At 40.9% G+C, this 19,856-nt stretch overlaps 1 long non-coding RNA gene across 1 annotated transcript; it reads right to left on the bottom strand.

Moving 5' to 3' along the window:
- Positions 1–18,993: 18,993 nt before the first annotated feature.
- Positions 18,994–19,464, bottom strand: LOC122049155. Its single transcript, XR_006130859.1, has 3 exons — positions 19,425–19,464; positions 19,214–19,350; positions 18,994–19,007 (listed from the first exon to the last, which is right to left on the bottom strand). It is a non-coding gene; the product is annotated as an uncharacterized LOC122049155 (long non-coding RNA).
- Positions 19,465–19,856: the final 392 nt, after the last annotated feature.

The following is a 19,856-nucleotide window of genomic DNA, read 5'->3' as shown; positions in this document are numbered from 1 at the left end:
TAATTTCTTGAATTAGGGTCATCTAGGTACAAGGACAATGCACCTTGATCCTAACTCATGATCCTAATATCTCACACACATCTAAGGTGTATCAAACCACATTCAAGTCAATTTGATGTGAGATATGGGTTAAGGTCAACTTAGGCTAAGTTCTCATGCATTTTCTAAACACCAATTTGATCTCAATATCAAATTATATGTTTGTCCTCAAATCAATTTCATTGATTATAATGCAAGAGATGATGACATGGCATATAATGATATCATAAGTAAAAACATGTGCCAATGTCATGATGTCATGGCATAAAGTTTGAAAACTTAAATAAAGCATGTCATATAAACTAGCCTAAGCATTATCATGACATTTCAAATGATAATAAAATAAATATGATGTCATGGCATGGCATATGGCAACCAATCATGGCAAGTTAGCACAAATAAAATACCTAAATTCCCTATCTAAGTATCCTTAGCCTTAGCTAACTTAAAATCTAACCCTAGATTGCCCATATATCCCTAAGAGAAAACCAAAATCCCAATTATGGTATTTCTCTAGGTTTTCTTAAATTGTGCCAAATAAGATTAAAATCGATATTTTTCAAATATGGCACAATTTACTCTTTAAGGAGTAAATAATAATTCTTTTTCATTTTCAAAGGTTATCAAAACCTTGAAAATACTCCTTGAGTGTCAATTTCCTCAAAGTTGGGTTAACTACCCTTCTAATTGGAGTTGACACTCTCTAACCCATCTATGGGATAGAGAAGATGCTCCTAGGAACCCAATATCTATGTGAGTTCATTGGGTTCACTAAATATTCACTAGGGATGACTTCCCTAGCAACCCTCCTAATGACCCTCCTAGGCTTTGAAGCCTTGGTCATTTGAGACTCATCAAGATCAACTCTAGGGGTGACTCCCCTTGTGACCTTGGTGGTCTTCCTAGCCCTAGGTTTTGTTCCATAATCGAATGGAACATCATGATAGGTGGGCTTGACCACTTGGGACTTAGGTTTGTGACCCATACCTTTCTTGTCCTTGGACATTGGTTTTTGACCCTTAAACCCTAGGGATGACTTCTCCATGTTCTTAAGAGTCTTTTCCAAAGTATCAAGTCTTGACTTCAAGACTTGATTCTCCTTCTCTAATACCTCAATTTTTGATTTATCACTCTTCCTTGAGGTATTCTTAGGCATATGTCTAGTTGATTTAGGATTCCTACCTAGGTTATCCTTAGCCTTAGATGGGTTGATCCTAGGGTTAGCCTTTCTAGAATTATCCTTATCTAGACTCACATGTTTAGCTCCTAAGCACATGTATTGATTCCTAAGGTTATCATGCTTGTTATTATCGACAAGTGCAATAAAATTCCTAGCATGCACTTTATTAGAATTGCAAAAATGAACCTTAGAGGTTACCTTAGGGTTTACCTTAGCTCCCCCTATCGATGTGCCCGGTCTCTTGCCCTTGTGAGGTTGCCTCCCCCTCGGACAATGGCTCCTATAGTGTCCCCTTTGCTTGCATTGGAAGCACACCACGTGCTCCTTGCCTTTGCGTATCGGGCCTCCGGCTTCCTTGACCTTAGGCGCCGGTGGAGTCTTCCTAACTCTCTTTGGACATTTGCTCTTGTAATGTCCATACTCCCTACACTCAAAGCATAATATATGTAATTTGCTCGAAATTAAAGTGTTTGAGTTACCTAGGTTTGTGGATGGAGATGAGCTTTCTTCTTCATCCCTTCCGGAGGTATGATCTTCTTCTTGCTCCGATCTTGAACAAGAGGAACTCTCCTCCTCTTCTTCCTTGGATGTTGAGTAGCCCTCAACTCCCATTTCGCTCCCTCCATGATGTGAGCTACTTGGCTCATTAGGCTCCTCTTCATGGCTTGAAGTGGAGCTCTCCTCATGGTACTTGGCCAAGTTATCCCATAATTCCTTGGCATTGTTGTAACCTATCTTACACAAGATGTTAGTAGGCAATGAAAATTCAATTATTCTCGTTACCTCTTCGTTGATTTCGGATTTGTGAATTTGTTCTCTTGTCCACTCCTTCTTCTCAAGTGGTTTTCCTTCCTTATCCACCGGAGGAATAAAACCTTCTTGTACACAAAACCAATTCATTATGTTAGTCATAAGAAAGTACTTCATCCTTACCTTCCAATACGCGAAGTCACCGCATTCGTAGAATGGTGGAATGGTGACATCTTCTCCAAGTAGATCCATCCTCTAGCTTGTGCTCCCGGGTGTTAATCTTGAGATACTTACCATTGTTAGGATCTCTTCGTACGGCTAGAGAGGGGGGTGTGAATAGCCGACCCCAATTGCTCGCGTTTCTTTCTACAAACTAGGGTTAGCGCAGCGGAAACTAAATGCAGAAAGAAAACAGGAGAAGAAATCAAACCTCAACGCAAGGATGTAACGAGGTTCGGAGATGATACTCCTACTCCTCGGCGTGTCCGTAAGGTGGACGAGCCCTATCAATCCGTCGGTGGATGAGTCCCTGGAGAACCGGCTAATATCAACTCCTTGTGGGTGGAGAAACCTCACCACAATAACTCGCAACAGCAAGATAGAATACAAGGAATACAAGAAGTAAATACAATGAATGTAACAATACAAGCTTGCCTTCTTGTCGTCGACTGAAGTCCTGGAAGCAACAACTTCATGGACGAATGCAACAGCAAGCCAGTAAAGAAAACTGTCGGGGAAGCTCACGCGAAGCTTCAGCAGCGGTTGAGCTCAGCAAAGCTCGGAGCACCAGAAGAAGCAGAAGCTTCAGGCAGGAGAGAACTTCCAGAAGGAAGAAGAAGTAGCAGAAGCAGAGAATTCACCGAAGTCCTGTAGCCCTCTTTTATACCTGCGAAGAAGAAGAGCAGAGAACTAGCCGTTGCGTCGCAACGGCTAGATTCCTGATCGGTCCATGGACCGATCAGGGAACCTCCTGATCGGTCCACAGACCGATCAGGCTTCGGTCCCTCGTCTGATCGGCGTCTCCTGATCGGTCTGTGGACCGATCAGGGAACCTCCTGATCGGTCCATAGACCGATCAGGCTTCGGCTCCTCACGCCACTGATCTATGCCTGATCGGTCTGCCGATCGATCAGGCCATGGGTGGATCGGTCAGCAGACCGATCCACGGCTTTCTTCTCGCAAGTTGCGTTGCCTCCTGATCGGTCTCCAGACCGATCAGATTACAATCAGTGAGCCACTGATCTGATTCTGATCGGTCACCAGACCGATCAGGGCAAACGCAGTATCACTGGATCGGTCACCAGACCGATCCAAACTTCTCAGCCCTAAACCTAAGGCTTCCACACCAACATCCGGTCAACCTTGACCTGTTGGTACATCATCCCTAGCATCTGGTCACTCCCTTGACCTGCTAGCACTCCCCGCTAAGTGTCCGGTCAATCCTTTTGACCCACTTAGACTTCTCCACACCAGATGTCCGATCACCCTTGATCCATCTGGATTTTTCCCTTGCCCGGCTTCACTCACCAGGACTTTCCACACTGCCTAACATCCCAGTTAGGACTTTCTCACTGCCTGGCTTCACTCACCAGGACTTTCCCCGCGCCAAGTCTCCATACTTGGACTTTTCCAGTGCCAAGTCTCCATACTTGGACTTTTCCAGTGCCAAGTCTCCATACTTGGACTTTTCGCGTGCCAAGCTCCCTGCTTGGACTTTTCCAGTGCCAAGTCTCCATACTTGGACTTTTCCAGTGCCAAGCTCCCTGCTTGGACTTTTCCGTTGTCAAGTCTCCATACTTGGACTTTTTCCCGAATCAGGTCAACCAGGTCAACCTTGACCTACGGTTGCACCAATAATCTCCCAAACATCTATTCTTGTCCCATATCAAGAATACAACTCTTCCACGAGTGTCAAACATCAAAATATAACTCAACTAGGTCAACCTTGACCTAAGGTTGCACCAACAATCTTCCTAAGTCAAACATCAAAATACAACTCGAGTCAGGTCAACTCGAGTCAGGTCAACCAGGTCAACCTTGACCTAAGGTTGCACCAACAAGGATGACTTTCAACCCACTGGCTATTATTCTAAAAGAAAACAGACTTACTGGTCCCAACTATATAGATTGGAAAAGAAACCTCGATATTGTTTTAACTGCTGAGGGCTATAAGTTTGTACTGTCAGAGGAATGCCCAGAAACACCTAGCAATGATTCTACACTAGAGGAGATTCAGTATTATAGTAAATGGGTAAAAGATGATGAGATGGTGCGGTGTTACATCTTGGCTTCTATGTCAAATGTATTGCAACATCAGCATCAGGACTTACCAACAGCCTATGATATAATAAACAATCTTAAGGAACTCTTCGGACATCAGAATCGGGCTGCTAGGCAAGAGGCAATGAGAAAACTGATGACAGCCACCATGACTGAGGGGACTCCCGTGAGGGATCATATTCTCAAGATGATGGCTTACTTAAATGAAATACAAGTTCTTGGAGGGGAAATTGATGGGGAAACCCAGGTCGACATCATCCTCCAAACGCTGCCCAGAAGTTTTGAGCATTTTCGCCTGAACTATAATATGAATAAAAGGATGTATTCATTGGCGGAACTTCTGATAGAACTTCAGGCAACCGAAGGGTTGTTTCGTCAACATTCTCAAATTCACTATGCTGAAAATGGTTCTACTTCTAAGCCGAAAGGCAAGAAGAAGAAGAAATAAAATGGCTCAGCAAAGAAGGTGAATAAACCTCAAGGTGCAGGACAAAAAGCTGGAATAAAGAAGCCGAAGGGCAAGTGCTTTATTTGCAAGTAGACTGGACATTGGAAGGCGGACTGTCCTCGTAGGAAACAGAACAATAAAGGTATATCTCATACTCTAGTAGTTGAAACATTTTTAGCGGTGTTATCTACCAGCACCTGGTGTGTAGATATGGGAGCCACTGATCATGTCTGCAATTCTTTGCAGGGGTTCCAGAAACCCGGTAACTATTTGATAGAGAGATAACTGTCTACATGGGCAATGCTACTAAGGTGGCGACTGTTGCAATGGGAGACGTCTACTTATCATTTGATAGGAATAGGAAATTGGTTTTAAGGAATTGTCTTTATGTACCCAGTTTTAGAAAGAATTTAATTTCAGTTTCTAAACTGTATTTGGATGGATATTCAGTTTCCTTTAGTAACAATATGGTTATAAAGAGAAATAAAGTGATTATCTGTTCTGGTGCATTGGTTGGCAATTTATATACTTTAAATCCAATTTCTCCCACAAAGCAAAATATGGAAATTAATAACACATCTTCTAACTCTAATAAGAGAACAGAACCTTCGGAAATGAACCAAACACATCTTTGGTATCTAAGGCTTGGTCATATTAACTTAAATAGGATTCAAAGGCTTGTAGCCGATGGACTCTTGGGTCCATTAGAGTTGAAAAACTTTTCAACGTGTGAATCCTGCTTGGAAGGTAAGATGACCAAGAGACCTTTTAAGGCCAAGGGGTATAGAGCCAAAGAAGCGTTAGAATTGGTTCATTTTGATTTGTGTGGTCCTATGTCTATCCAGGCTAGAGGTGGCTTTGAATATTTTGTCTCTTTTATAGACGATTATTCAAGATATGGATACATTTACCTAATACGCCGTAAGTCTGAGTGCTTTGATAAGTTTAAAGAGTACAAGGCTGATGTGGAGAAACGTCTAGGTAAAAGTATCAAGACACTACGGTCTGATCGTGGTGGCGAATACCTCTTAGGAGAGTTTAGGAATTACTTATCAGAGGCCGGGATTCAATCCCAATTGTCCGCACCTGGTACACCCCAACAGAATGGTGTGGCAGAACGAAGGAATAGGACTCTTATGGAGATGGTTAGATCGATGATGAGTTATTCAGAATTACCAAATTCATTTTGGGGATACGCTCTGGAAACAGCAGCGCACATTCTGAACTTAGTACCTTCTAAATCAGTATCTTCTACTCCCACAGAATTATGGAATGGGCGGAAGCCCAGTCTAAGACATATTCGGATTTGGGGTAGTCCAGCACATGTGCTGAAACAAGATGCTGATAAGTTAGAATCTCGTACAGAAGTTTGTATGTTTGTGGGGTATCCCAGAGGAACGAAAGGCAGTTTATTTTATAGTCCTAAAGACCAGAAGGTCATTGTTAGCACCAATGCCCAGTTTTTAGAAGAAGACTATATAATGGATCACAAGCCCAGTAGTAAAATTGTTCTAGAAGAACTTAGAGAGGACACGTCTACTTCAGTACCAACAGTACAAGATGAAGTACCACAAGAGACTGTAACACGTGTCACACATGATACACAACCACAGACGGTGCCTCGTCGTAGTGGGAGGGTTGTAAGGCAGCCCGAGAGATTCATGTTTTTGGGTGAGTCTTCGGAGTTGATCCCAGGCAAACATTAACCAGATCCCCAGACATATGATGAAGCACTCTAAGATATAGATGCAATATCTTGGCAAAAGGCAATGAATTCCGAAATAGAATCTATGTATTCTGATAAGGTCTGAGAGCTTGTAGAACCACCTGATGGTGTAAAAGCCATTGGATGCAAGTGGATCTATAAAAGGAAAAGAGGGACAAATGGGAAGGTAGAAACCTTCAAAGCAAGGCTTATTGCGAAGGGGTACACTCAGAAAGAGGGAATCGATTATGAGGAGACCTTTTCGCCGGTAGCTATGCTTAAGTCTATCCTGATACTCTTATCCATTGCCGCTCATATGGATTATGAGATTCGGCAAATGGATGTCAAGACAACTTTCCTTAATGGAAGTCTTGAAGAAAACATCCATATAAAGCAACCAGAACGGTTCATTGAAAAGGGCAAAGAGCATCTAGTGTGCAAGCTTAATCGGTCCATTTATGGACTGAAGCAAGCTTTAAGATCTTGGAACATCTGGTTTAATGAAGTAATCCAGTCATATGGATTTATTCAGTGTCCGGATGAGTCTTGTGTATACAAGAAGTGTAACGGAAACATGGTGGTATTTCTTGTACTATACGTAGATGATATTTTGTTAATTGGCAACAATGTCAAGGTATTATCGGACGTAAGGGTATGGTTGTCCAAACAATTTGATATGAAGGACTTAGGAGAATGTGCACACATCCTTGGGATCAAAGTTATAAGGGATCGCAAGAAAAGAATGTTGTGCCTATCCCAAGCTTTATATATAGATACAATCCTTGCTCGTTTTAGCATGCAAAACTCCAAGAAAGGTTTCTTACCTTTTAGGCATGGAGTAGCCTTATCTAAAGAGATGTCTCCAAAAACATCAAAGGAGATTGAGGACATGAAGACAGTTCCTTATGCTTCGGCTGCAAGAAGCCTTATGTATGCAATGTTGTGTACGAGACCTGATATCTGTTTTGCCGTGGGCATGGTTAGCAGATATCAAAGTAACCCTAGACAAGGACATTGGACTGCAGTAAAACATATATTAAAGTACCTGAGAAGGACTAGAGATTATATGCTAGTTTACCAAGCAGACGATTTACTCCCTGTGGGTTACATGGATTCGGACTTCTAATCAGATAGGGACAACAGTAAGTCTACATCAGGCTATGTGTTTACTTTAGGAGGAGGAGCCATTGCATGGAGGAGTGTTAAGCAGAAATGCGTCCCAAACTCAACCATGGAAGCTGAGTATGTGGCAGCCTCTGAGGCAGCCAAAGAAGCTGTATGGCTCAGGAACTTTCTAATGGACTTAGATGTGATTCCTGGTTTGCCCAAGATCGTCACAATTTATTGTGATAATAGTGGAGCAGTTGCAACTCGAAGGAACCACGAGCCCATAAGGCAAGTAAACATATAGAGCACAAGTACCACCAGATACGAGACATCGTCAAGCGAGGAGAAGTTGTCGTCGCCAAGATAGCATCAGTAGATAACTTGGCAGATCCTTTCACTAAGGCTCTTCCGGCGAAAGCTTTTGATCGGCATGTGGAGCGGATGAGAATCAGATGTATGGCAACAGATATGGCAGGTTAGACTTTTAGTATAAGTGGGAGATTGTTGGAGTGTATACTTAAAAGTTTAGCTTTTGTACACATTTATTTTGAAATAAAGAATCACATTGGTCAAATATTTACATTTATTTGTTAAATGTAATTGTTCAATTAATTTATATAGTAGATAACATGGAGTGTGGAGTCACACTTAGAAGATCATGTTGTCGGTTCTATATAAATTATAAACAGTTGCTCACGACTAAGATGGAAAGGAACAAACCATCAGAATAGACGTAGTGTAGTTAAGTATTAGTTTATCTTGACTAATAAATTACACTGATACACTTTAAGTGTATTGAGTAGGATCATTTAGGTAAGTTCTTTTTGTACTGACTTAGTAAAAGAACTAGACCTTAGTTATTATGGAAGTGTGTGCTCTTAATCCTAATATAATAACAAGCATGTATATTTAATATTTATTTCTTTGACTTATCAAAGGGTGAGGTTTAGCTCGATAAATCAATATGCCCGATAAGTTGGGAAATGATATTACTTATAGTATGTGTTGTTGATTATAGAACGAATGTATGTCCTAGTTATCTAGGTTGAGAATGTCCCCAAGAGGAGCTCATAAGGATTGCCATGTTAAACCCTGCAAGTGGACCTAGTCCAACATGACAATAAAGTTGAGTGGTACTACTCTTGGAGCTAGATATTAATTAAATGAGTTGTCAGTAACTCACTTAATTAGTGGACATTCGTAATCTTAAACACAGGGAGACTAACACACTCATGATAAGAAGGAGCCCATAATGTAATTTGGGATTGGTGCAGTAGTGCGGTAATAACTCTCTAGTGAAATGAGTTATTATCGATTAACTTGAGTTGTGTGTTCGGGGCGAGCACGGGATACTCAAGCTCATCGGAAGGCCAAAACCAATTTCTCCTCTAGGTCCCTGTTGTAGCCTCAATAAAGCCTCAAGTCCATCCAAAGAAAAGCCTATCTTGGTGTCCAAGAATGAGCCGGTTCATTGCTTGGTGACCAAGCAATGGCCGACCACATATTCTCTAGAAGTGGCCGGCCCTTGCCTTGGGCAAGGGGGCCGACTGCAATATTTAAATTAGGAATGTTGTTTTTGAATTTTTAAATTTCCTCAGATATTTACAATTTGTAAAAAGAGAGATTTTAAAATTTTATAAAATTTTCCTAATTTAAATTAGGCCACAAGGTTTTAAAAGACAGTTGTAAAATTTATAAAACTTTCTTTTAAAAAGAAATATTATTAGAGATGTTTTAAATTTTAAAACTTTCCTTTTAATATCCACATTAGAAAAAAAAAAGAGTTTGTAAAATTTTATTAGAAGTTTTCTTCTTTTAAAATTTTATAATTTTTTTTTTCTTTCCCTTTTAATAAGTGGCCGGCCACCTTGCTTGGTGTCCAAGCAAGAGGCCGGTCAAATAATTAAACATCAACAAATAGTTGTTTAATTAATAAATCAATCTAGGATTGATTAATTAAAAGGAAAGAAAAAGAAAAATTAAAAGGAAATAGGAATGAGTCTAATTTTTTATAAAACTTTTTCCATAATTTTCCGTTGGGAAACTAATATAAAAAGGGGGGAAGGGGAGGCCTTGAAAAACATAACAATTGATATTGTGTTGTTGGAGATCATCAAGTGGCCGACCCCTCTCCCTCTCTTCCCTTTGCTCTCTTTTGCTCCTTTGTGGTGGCGGTGGCCGAATTCTAGAGAAGGAGGAGAAGCTCTCCGGGTGGTGTTCATCTTGGAGGATCGTCGCCCACACGACGTCCAAGAGGAGGCGAGGGATACGGCAGAAGATCTCGAGGTTTTTAGCATACAAGGAAGAGGTATAACTAGTATTTAATTTCCGCATCATACTAGTTAATTTTTCTTTGTATAAATGCCAAATACAAGAGACATTCGATTCTTGTTTTTTGAATTTAATTTCGATGTTGTGTTCTTTTTCTTTTTTCCTTGTGATTTGATTGTTCCTTTTGATTAACCTAGAGTTATATAAGGAAATTAAATATTAACTTTCCTTAAAAGACTTTGTCTTGTCGGTGGTGGTTGCTCCCATATCCAAGAAGGCCAAGTGCTTCGCCATGCAGTACTGGAAGTCAATTTTGGAAACTAATATTTAATTGAATTTATAACCTAGGTGATTTGGATCAAACGTGTTAAGTTCTGCAGGAGATCTAAATCTAAACCTAAAAGAACATATAAGTTAAACTTGGAATCAAACGTGTTAAGTTCCGCAGGAGATACAAGTTTAACTTAAAAGAACACATGGTAGCTAGGAAAGGTTCAGATCACGTACAAATTTTTGTACAGTGGAGCCATTGGGTTTTCCGAGTAGCAACCAACAGCTTTGACTAGAAAGTGGTTGTTGCTCCAATAACCAAGAAGGCCTAGTGCCTCGCCACTGCCTGGAAGCCAAGTATAGAAATGATTTGTTTAATTATCTTTTTGACAAAAGCATTGAAAATAGACTTAAATAATGCTTTGAAAAGTTTTTAAAGGCCTTAGAACATCTTTTTTCAAAACTTAGAATATGTTTAACTTAACTAAGTTTTTTTTTCTTTTTTTTTCTTTTACTTAGAATTGCTTTCAAAAGACTTAGCAATTTTTTTTACTCAGAAATTTTTAAGGTTACTCTGAAAATGCTTGAATTTTGAAAAGTATTGGTACTTAGAAAAATTCTCAGTGTTTTATTTTAAACCCTGTTTTTGCTGTGATCAAAGGGGGAGAATAAGTATAAGTTCAGTTAAGGAAGAGTAAAGGGGGAGTTAAGGGATTTTAGATTTACATATTTCGTGTTGCAATTTATTTTGATTGCAAATTTATGCTTGAATTGTTAGTTTAGTAATTTCTTTAAATGACTATCTGTTTGTTTTTTTTCCTAACCTGAACTTGGGTTGATGTACATCAAAAAGGGGGAGATTGTTGGACCCCGTGGTAGTTTTGATGTGATCAACCAAGTTTAGGTTAGGTCCTGTTTGTCTGATCCCTGTGTCTAAGTGTACAGGAACTTAGGAGCGCAGGAAGTCGAGCAGAAGACGCAGTTGACGAGAAGGACGGCACGAGAAGGGAGCTGACGGGCTCGGTGCGTCCGAAGGACGGGAGAGCTGCGGAATAGTACTTCGGTGGGCGAGAAGAACGTGCGCGACATTCAAGGGACGTAAAGCCGGGAAGGAAGACTGCTCGAGGAGAAGGCCGGGAATTGGGTTCGGGTGAGCCCTATTCCGGTAGGCCTCAATCACCCAAGGAGCCGAACCGAAACAAGTCAACAGGAAGTTGACTTGTCAACGGTTCGGTCGGCCGAACCCCTTGATCGGTCGACCGAACCCCACTTTATCAGAAACCGACTTCAGCAGACACGTCAGATGCCACGTTAGAGGTTGAACGTTGGTGGAGCTTATCGGTCGACCGAACATGCTAATCGGTCGATCGAACCCAAGTTTATCCAAAGATCAAGTCGAGTAGTTTTGATCGGGCCAACTCAGCTGGAGACCGTTGGCCGATCGGTCGACCGAACAAAAGGATCGGTCGACTGAACCTAAGCTCGATCCACAAAGACTGTACCTGGACGGAAGAATGGGCAGATACAGCAGGTTCGGTCTACCGAACCTGGGGATCGGTCTATCGATCCCTCTCGAGTCAAACCTGATCCCGAAGGATCAGGTGATCTGATAAGCTCGAGAACCCTATATAAAGAGGGTCTCGGGCAGTTTTAGAAAACAACGAAAAAGTGAACGAAATTCAACTCTTGTACTCTCTAGTTATGCAATAGTTCTGTGCTCTTCAAAGTGTAAAAAGTTTTTCCGCCTTTAGAGAAGGAGTTTCTTACCGCGCCTTTCATAGCCCTGGATTAACAACCCTCTTGGTTGTAACCAGGTTAAAATATTTTTACTTGTAGGCAATTCACCCCCTTCTTACCGGTCCCCGCTGCACCAACAGATACTCTTATCTTTTTAAATCCATAATCTTTTTTATGTCTTTTTAACATTGAATTTTAATTGTATTCCCAACCTATACGATACTACAAGAGCTCATTTGTATAGAAAATATCCCTTTGTAATGTGGCATTTAGGGGATTTTCATGTTTAGATCCGATGCTACTAGTTCATAAATTTTGGCACCGAGGACCATTTGTCACCGCAAGAAAGAAGACAAAAAATAGAAAGAGAGGTGAGCTCAAGGAAAGGAGAGCAAGGCATCAAGTGCGTTAACCACCCTTCTTCTCTTTTTTTCTTGATTAACTTAGCATTCTGCGCTAGTTATTATTCTAAAGTTTAATAGTCATATATGATTTATCTCTTCTATATTGATCCTGGGATAGATTGACAGAGATGTTGGAGGTGAGCATAATCACCTTTTACTATCTTGAGTAACGTAATATTATTTGACTTGATCAATTTAGATACGTTGATAAGTAACAAAAAATTAGAGAGAAGATATCTTGGTTGCCTACGCCTTAGCTCCAATACTAGCTTTCTGCAATGCCTATAGGTGTGGCCTCATAGATTGGAGCTTGCCCTCGGCCTATGGAAAGCTTGCTATTTTTAACTTCAGAGCTTGGGCAGGTGCTCACCATGGCAGTGTGCTTGTGGGCCTTGCTTCCTGTGGTGTCATGCTGAGCATTGCAGCCACTGTGGGATATGAGGCTAGACTAGCTGATTCCATCCAAGTACGTGCGGCATGTCCCAGTAGGCAATCGCCTCAGAGCCACAGTGAGATATGAGGCACTTCTACGGGCAAGCGCTGGCCGTTGAGGAGCTCTGCGCCAAAGGAGGCATAGCGATGCCGGATTGTTATAAGCCTACCATAAGGCTTGATATCGATATCAATCTCGGGATACGGACAACAGGCGGCGAAAGTCATGTCATTGTGCCTTATTAACCTCTCATTTGTCACCTAGTTTTGTACTCGTACATCTCTTGCAATAAAAAAAATTGAGAGGGCCAGATAAATTGGAGATTGGATCCTCGGTCCCTAAAATCTCCTATCCTCGTATCTCATTCATCGCCACAGCCCACCACCAGCGGCCTCCGGCCATCGGCCCGATCAGAACTATACCCTGGGAGGAAGGTGAACCCAGGGGAATCACCACTGGTGCGATCGGTGCCAGAATCCGACCTGATCTGAGCAAGCTTTCCTTCTCCGTCGATCTGAGCTCCGGCTCAAATCCGGCTGGATTCCAACACCGATCACGCAGGCGACGATCCCCTGAGTTCACCTCCCCCCAGGGTATAGTTTTGATTGGGCCGGCTGTTGGACGTTGAGAGGAGACGAAGGGGCGTTGTTTCCCCTTCATCTCCCCTTTGTGCAAACGTCAAGGAGATGAAGGGGTGTCCTTTCCCCTTCGTCTTCCTCAGAGAGGTAACGAGAAGGAAAAGGTAAGGTGATCAGAGAGGGCATAAGAGCAGAAGCTCTAGAGGTGAACAAAGAAGCAAAGCAGAACATCTGGGATTTGGTTCCTGAAATATTTTGAGGAGGTTTCGAGTGGTGATCTTCTCGGCGATAGAAGCAGTCTTCTTGGCGACATCTTCAGCGAGTTCTTCGGGGGATCAATGTAAATCATTTACAGTTAGTTTCTGTTTTCGTTTCATGCTATATGGATCAACAATGGTATCAAAGCCAAAATTATGGTTCTGAATGCATGAAATTAACTGTGAAATGACGACATTACGATTTCGTAATAATCGTTAATGCTGTCGAAGTCGCGATTTCCTCCCGGACATATGACGGCAGAGGAACGCCGATGATCATGGTAAAATATCAGTGGAAGTCGGCTGCAGGATGCCTCGTGTTTATCGCGAGAAAACTCGCATTTTTTTCCTTTCTGTCGAGAAGAAGATAAACAATACATACTGTTCATCCGTCAATTGAATCGATTAATGAATCAATTCGATTCAATTGAATCGATTGAAATGAATTTCAATCGATTCAAAATCGGAGCAAACAGTGCTTCAGTTTTTGACGAAGCACAGTGCTTAATCGATTGAAAAAAAAAGATTGAAAAAAAAAGATTGAAAAAAAACGAGAATCACAGTGCATAGTTTAATTTGTTCTTTTCAATAAATAAGACTTTAATTAAACCAGTGCATGTGTAAAACTTTAATTAAATATATTTATTTATTTATTAAATACATAAGAAAATACATTATTAATTAATAAATAGATATTTAATTAATTTATACACTACAACAAAAGTGACTTTTCGCAGCGCATCATCAACAGCGTGCAATTAAAGCACACCGTTAATAATAGTTTTTATGGTGCGCCTAATTATGTGTGCTGCCGATAGTATAATATTTATACAAATGACAGCGTGCAGAAAAAGTACGCTGTTAATAAACTTTTCTACAGCGTGCAAAGTGCGCTGTTAAAACTTAATATTAACAGCACGCGGAGCGCGCTGTTAATAATTATTATATATATAAATAACGGCGTATAAAAATGTATGCTGTGAATAAATATTATAAATGACAGCGTGCAGAAAAAGTACACTATTAATAAACTTTTCTACGACGTGCAAAGTGTGCCGTTAAAACTTAATATTAACAGCGCGCAGAGCCCGCTGTTAATAATTATTATATATATAATAAATATTATAAAATATTAGCAGCATGCAATATGCGCTGTTAATAATCTTCAAAATTTTCTAAATATTTAGCCAAAAATTTTCACGCTGAAACAAACATCCCGCGAATATTTTTCCGCGCATCCTCATCTGCTCGCGAAACATATACTCATGCCCGAAACATCTCCTCACGCCCAAACTGCCCACAAAACCTAAATTCGCGACCATGCCTCCTCACGCGTAACTCTTGTCACCGGATCCTCCCTGCCGCAGCTCCTCTCCGCCAACATCTTCACCCATCCTCTCTCCATTGAAGCCCTCTCCTGCTAAAATCCTCTCCGGCGAAGCCCTCTCAGCCGAAGCCCTCCTCCTCATGCGAACTCTCTCCACCGAAGCCCTCTCTGCCGAAGTCCTCCTCACGCGAACTCCCTCCGCCAAAACCTCTCTGCTGAACATCTCCACCCATCCTCTCTCAGATGAAGAGATCTCTGGCGAAGCCCTCTCATCCGAAGCCCTTTCGTCCGAAGCTCTCCCTTTCGTCGATCCTTCCATTTCTCAGGTTGAATTTTTTTTGTTTTTGTTTTTCTTGTATTATGTTGAACATCTTCAACTCTTTCGTTGCATTCTCCATCTTAGTAATGAGACCCTAATTGATTTAGTTGCATTGGCTTTAGTTGTAGAAGATAAATAATTGCCTTCTTGTACTCTTTTGTTGAAGCAACATTAACATGAAGTTTAAAGATCTATTTTAGAATAGAATGAAGATGGATGTTTGTTGAAATACTGTTATTTAAGCCCGTCTATGCTATCATTAGGCTGAAATTACTGTTTGTTTTCTCCAAATAGTTGATAGTTGAATAGAATGAAATCTTTAGTTTCATGGAAATTGCCATTTTAGTGTTCACAATGTTGTATAGATTTAAATCTCTTACTTGTCAAAATTCTTGTTCATTCAATTTAAATATCCTCTCACTTCTTTATTGTTGTTGAAACTACATGTCATGTATCCAACTGTAGTTCTTATATCATAGTCTAACACCAGGAATGACAATAACCCAATAACTTCTATTGCATTAATAAATAATAAGATAATTCTTTTCTCCTCAAAGATCCCCCACAATAGTTGTTTACAAATTTTATTATATTTTTAAATAAATAAAAATCCTATGCAAATCCTTTCTATATTTTCCATTATCAAATAAATTACAATTGTAGTTGATCTGCATTGCAAACTAACAAAGTGTTACCTTGGCGAATGACCCACTTAGTTGGTATATGTCTTACCTTGGTAAATGCCCCACTTAATATGGTCTATTTCACCTTGAATATTGCAATTTGCACTCTCCCCATTTTGTTTTCTTTCGACTTTCATTTTCTTTTATGTATATTAAATAAATATATAAATCTTATTTTGTATTAAACCTAAAATATTTGTATCTTAGGGTTTAGGTCATTTACGAAATGGATAAGGAATGGATACATTTGCCTTCAAGGCTTGTACCTGAGTATAAAGAAGGTGCACAAAAATTTCTTGCACAGGCTAAGAACTATGCCAAAACACGTGAAGTAATCTTATGCCCTTGCAAGCATTGTAAAAACAAAAAGTAGATGAAATTTGACCAAGTGTATGATCACATAATTATTAATGGGGTTGATCCTTCTTACACTATTTGGGTCTTCCATGGAGAAACTTATAACCCACAATATCAAGGTGAAGGTAGTTCAGAAGAATTTCAGAAAGATGATGAAAGTAGAGAGGCATATCACTTATATAAGTATATCTTTGTGCCAGAAGAAGAGATTGGATACACTATGTCTGAGGCAAAAGATAACGACTTTGATAGTTTATTAGAAGATGCAGAAACTCCTCTCTTCCCTGGTTGCACAGCTTACACAAAGTTATCAGCAGTCGTCACATTATACAATTACAAGTCTACTAATGGTCACATAGACAATAGTTTCAATGAGCTCCTTAAGATCTTAGGTGACATGCTTCCAGAAAAAAACACACTTCCAGAAACTGTTTACTCGATGAGAAAATTGTTAAAACCATTTGATTTAGGATATGAGAAGATTCATGCTTGCCCAAATGATTGTTGTCTATTTCGAAAGGAGCTTAAAAATCTGGATACGTGTCCAAAGTGTGGTTCATCAAGATGGAAGGTGGACAAAGTCACCACCAAAGTTTTTAAAGGGGTTCCTGAAAAGGTGCTATGGTATTTTCCGGTGATACCAAGATTTAAAAGGATGTTTAAATCAAAAGAATGTTGGTTGATACTCAGAATATCATACCGGTTCCCTTGTACAAAAATTTTGTACAAATCCTGAACCATTCCTAACAACCTATTGTGTTCTTTAGAAATTAAATTAGGAATCACAAACGGAACTTAACATTATTGATTCCAAATTTAACTTATCTGTTCTTAGAGATTTAGACTTGGATCGCCAACGATATTTAACATTATTGATCCAAATCCACCCATGTTACAAATTCAATTAAATATTAATTTCAGAGATTGGCTTCCAGGTTAAACATGGCGAGACACTAGGGCTTCTTGGGTATGAGAGCATCCACCACTTCCTAGACAAAGTCTTTCAACGAAATTTAATATTTAATTTTCTTATAGTAACCCTAGGTTTAACCAAAAGGAACAATCGAATCACAAGATCGAAAAAAAACAAAAGAACACAAACTCGAATCACAAATTCGAAACCTAGAATCATATGCCTCTTGTGTTTGGTATTTCAAAATCTATACAAAGAAAACTAGTATGATGCGGAATAGAATTACTAGTTATACCTTTCTTTGTAAACAACAACCTCTTGATCTTCTATCGTATTTCTCTTCTTATCTCGGACGTCGTGTGGGTGACGATCTACCGAGACGAGAACCACCCAAGCTTCCTTTGTCACACCCCGGAGGAGTCCCTGTCCGAGAAAATTTCGGCAGCATCTCCCCTGTACGGCGGACAATCCGAAACTTTTCTACATCCTCATATACCTCAGCCACATGCGGCTGGAATAATAACAGGTAAACAAAACATCACCACGCAGTTTATATAAATATAAGCATACCAAAGCAGTAATACCATGACTCAAAATCAACCCTACTCAACTACACTCGTAAAGCTCAAATCCGATGAACTCACATCTTCTGTCGTCCAGGCAGGCATGTAGTAGAATAAATCCAAATCATACCAAAAATCCATCAAACGATAAGAATCCATACAATATCCAAGTATCAAATCAACCAAGTCTAAAACATAGTCAAATGAGAAGCATAAACAAAACCAAAGATAACTATAGCTGGTGGTCTGCAGGGGACTAGCAACTGGAACTCTCTCGTGACAGCATCAACCTGAAAATGACAACAATGGAGGCGGGGTGAGTCCAACACTCAGCAGGTACAACTGATATGCAAAGTAAGGAAATAACACGTAGCACTAATCATGCGTACAGTTTCCTGATAAAAATAAAGGTAAATGCAAACCGAAGTAAATAGGAGAGAAACTATACTAACCAGGACCTGGGTATAAGGACAAACAGTCCGAAAGGTATAGAAGACCTGTATGCATGTCAAACATAGGTATCCAAACAATATGCAGCATATAAATGCAGCAAACACAAACACAAGCAATAAATGCATCATGCATATAATGTCAATGTCATGGTCACCCCTGACGCCAGTCAGCCAACTCACAACAGAAGTGGGACCGAGTGGGTAGGGCTGTGACGACCGCGCACTCTGCATCACTACTCCTGATGAGTGACCGAGAGGACGGGATGCTGTCAGAGTACACACATACTCCTACCCCAAATCATAAATGGGGGAGCGCAATACTCTCATCTCCCGGTACACGATGACGGGGAGGGGTCCCTAACGTGCTACCACGCTGCGTCACACTACCCATGAGCGGAACAACGGAGCACCGGAAGAGCAAACTGACGTGCTACCACGCTGCGTCACGCTACCCATGAGCGTCAACAACGGAGCACCGAACAGTGATGAAACTGGCGATGTGCTCGACAATAATGGAGCAATCTATCACACAGCATGCAATCATGCGAATGGTGCATGACACTAAGCATGGTAATATACTAAACCAATCTATGGACATATAATGATGTGCACCATAGTGAACAAATCATATCAAAGTACACTGTTCAAATAAGGTATCAAACCTAGGTCCTGAACATGGTGAAACATGGTTATATCACTACCCCTATGAGCATGTGTAATCAGGTACATAACAACATGAAATGCAAAACAAACAATCAATCAAGCAGGTAACAGGTAATTGGGTAGTGATTAACCGAAACAAATGAGGAACATAATTAATGCAACTTGTTAATTTCATTACTATGCATATCAAAGACAATAAGTCAAAAGTACCCGCCTCCGACAAAAGAAAGGTCCAATTCTGACTCCGAGATACACGTCTCGCGTCAAAGTCCTGTAATACCAAACATACATTTTTTTTTATTTAGCTACAAATTAAACGAATAGCCAAATAAAAATCTTTAAGAACAATTTTAGGGAAAACCCCTAAACCATAAATCTCAATCTACCTAAAACAAATCCAACTAATCAACACAACACAAGTAACGAACCCTAATCAAGACATAATATACCACAAGGATACCATTCTCTACTCCTTACCTCACTGCTCTAAAGCTTCTGTCGATAGCACCACTGGAGATCGTCTTGTTACTGCTAGATCAAGATTTGCAGTCGATATCGCTGTCGGCTGCTGGAACAACAGTAAGTGGCTGTAGAACACTCCCTCACTGCCTGGACTAACAAGATCAGGAAAAACATGAACTGAGATCTTGCCACAACCCAAATTTCCAAAGCTAGGTATGGCCCTTACCTTCAAGATTCGGCTAGGGCAGAGAAATTATGGATCGGCACTAGGGCTGAGAAGTTGTTAACTGGATCGTCACTGCTCGGGGCTATGGCCGGCGGTAAGAGGAGAGGAGATGGGTCGGCGGCGGTGCTGAGTGAGTCTAGGGCAGAGGATGGATCGCCGACAATGGCTTGCGCTCGCCGGCGCTTGGGCAGGGCCGGAGGAGAAGAGAAAGCGTGCGCGCTGGCCTCGGGTGTGCGACTCGGGAGGAGCGGCGATGTCGGCTCTGTGAGTTGCGGCCGGCGGTGGATCTAGGGCACGCAAGTTCGGTGGCTGGTGAGAGAAACTCGGCTGCCGGCGGTGGAAGGAATTCGGCTAGGGCAAAAGGGATAAAGGCGCGGCTCCGTGCGTCGCCGACGGCTAGGGCACGAAGGAGGTCACTCGGCTGCGGAGAGG

The sequence above is a fragment of the Zingiber officinale genome, chromosome 2B, assembly GCF_018446385.1.
Source record: "Zingiber officinale cultivar Zhangliang chromosome 2B, Zo_v1.1, whole genome shotgun sequence".
NCBI classification, from domain to species: domain Eukaryota; kingdom Viridiplantae; phylum Streptophyta; class Magnoliopsida; order Zingiberales; family Zingiberaceae; genus Zingiber; species Zingiber officinale.
Note: the sequence above shows the minus strand (reverse complement) of the source record. Positions and strands in the feature narration are given on the sequence as shown.